Below are 2,588 nucleotides of genomic sequence, written 5' to 3' on the forward strand. Positions count from 1 at the left end.
AGTCGCTGGTACTACCACCCATTGCAGATTACTACTCATTTTCGCGTGGCACATTAACACCATTTTATACTCGCACTTGTTTTAGTGATTTAGGTGGTTCGGATAAACAACACGAATAAGCACATTTATACCGAATTTGTTTTCCACGTAATTAATTGTACAAACCCTATTTTAATTATGCTTCATTTCATAATTCGTTCATCCTAACACTTGTGTTGTAGTCAAAAAATACTGTAACACAGCAACTATGGTGTTACTGGTACAGTTTACATAGTGGATGAAATGTTATAAAATGGGGTTACAGCATCAAAGTATTTGACGTTTTGATTAATTAGGTGCCAAACTTTGTTGGAATTTTCGCCCTAAAACCTCCCAATTTCACTCGAATCAGGGCCATTGCCTGCTGGATTCATGTTCATGTTACCCTTGTTGATAACACAAGGCAGTAACAACCTATTGAGTATCTGCGTGTCAGTTCTCGTGCAAGACTAAATTATTTACACCTATTCGGAAGCACTGTATTGTGTAGTAGATGTTAAAACGGAATATTGTAGCTTTTAACGAAAGCTAATTAATAGAAACGAATAAATTGCAGTTTGGGAGGTACTCAAAATAAGACCTCCCTCATACTTGCAATGATTTAGTGTGCAGCTACACCTTGAAGGGAAACTAATTGGTTGTGTAGGCATTGTGGTGAAGAATTGTGCTTGAACCACAAGGCGTTAATCAACTCCCACCTTGACGGTGGGGCCGCCTGATGGGCATTATTTGGGAACTGGTATGGGTCAGTGATCTTCACAATGAACGGAGAAAGTGAAATTTCAAAAAGCAAGTCTACCACTGCCAAAGTAATTAGGTGGTGACCTTATTACTAATATCCCTCATTGTAGAAATTGAGGGAAAATCGCGAATTACCAGAACCAGAATGTCGAGAATGAGTGTCAAGTTGCCCCAAGTTCCTATCTTACACCAAGGAGCAGAAGAAAGTAGGCATGAGCATGTAAATCTGGTGTATCACGAGCTTCACCAACACCTAGAAGCAACGCAATGATTCTCGTTGTCAAACACGAGTCGTCTCCTCCTCACAGCACGTTTTATGACCAACTACCTGAGTGGACATTCACACCTGTGTGGCAGTTACCTTCATGGTTCCCCCCCCCACCCCACCCCACCCCACCCCACCCCAATTTATTCCCTCCTCATTCTTGCCGCACTGCCCCACTTGTACCCAAAGTGCGTGAGTCCTTCGCCCTAAAATAGTATTTCCAGGAAATTACTCACAAGCGAATGTAGCTGGTCTACAATAATGCAATAGCCAATCATCATACTCAGTCTCATCCACATACTCACAATAAGTAGTGGTATATCAGCATTAGTGCAGTAACTCAAAGATACCACACAGATCAACTACTTGGAGTTACAATGCAAGCAGAAAACCCGAGTTCTGCAAGGAGTTGTTCCACATCAAATGCGAAAAAACGGAAATGCTTGAACAGGGTTGTGTCTCATCGTGTGCGTAGAGTACAACATGGAAGTGGACCCACGCAAGCAAAGACAATGCAGGCCAAGTCGATATGTGGTTGGTATCCAAAATCCAACAGTACAACAAGACGTTTGCCACCTTGCATACTGCTATGGGTATTTCGCAAATGGATTTTGAAAAGATCACAGCATGGGAAGGTGTGTCTCCTGAATGTCTGATTCAACGAATACTCTCCGCAGCGTTTCCATCAAAACCGTTTGGGTAATTTGCAACTTACCCATTTGTATCAGGCATGCAGGGAAAGAAAGAGAGACAAGAGGAACTACTCCATGAACATACAAAACTGTCATGACAACTACTTCGATTAGGCATGTCCAAACTCGAGAGCACTCAAAACGCAGAAGTAATTGCGCAACCGTAGTTTGACTGGCGACACTTCCACTGTCTGAACATTTCCTTTGCCACCAAACCAGCAGATGCCAACTTCCTCTCGACATTCATGAGAACTAATTGCTAGGAGGTAATTTTACCAAATTCCTACTTGACCGTAGTCATCACTTAATTTTCCTGTCCTAACTCGTCAGAGCTGCGTTGTGACCGTCCCAACCCACGATGACACACAATGGGAGGGTTATCAAAGTCATCATCTCATTTGGAAATCGCACGTGTGCAGTGCTGCATTAAGAGGTGCGTCAGAGGGAATGAAAGACGATAGCAGAAACGATTTGGTGAGGAATTACACAACGTTTAGTAGAATCGCCATAGTTGGTCGCAGTGGGCATGTTGAGGAGCTGAAACAGGTGACGCAGCGGGAAGGAGGTGTGAAGAGTCACTGAGCAAGCACATTGGCACCAGCACCATAACAGTTAATGATGTCTGCTGATGCTGCTGTAGTTTGCTGGCTCTGCCGCTGAAGCTGACAGTGAAGCGAAGGTCTTGACCAATGTCGCGATCTTGATCGTGTTGGTGATCAGAATGCAAGGCAATTTGATTGGAATCAGTTCATTAATTTGGTTCGAGTGTTGAAGGTCACAAAGCCGTCAGTAGACATCTAGAGAAGGTCCACATCCAAAAGTAGACACATCACTGCACTCACAGCTGTCAT

The sequence above is a fragment of the Echinococcus granulosus genome (genome assembly GCF_000524195.1).
Source record: "Echinococcus granulosus chromosome Unknown EG_S00066, whole genome shotgun sequence".
In the NCBI taxonomy this organism is placed as follows: domain Eukaryota; kingdom Metazoa; phylum Platyhelminthes; class Cestoda; order Cyclophyllidea; family Taeniidae; genus Echinococcus; species Echinococcus granulosus.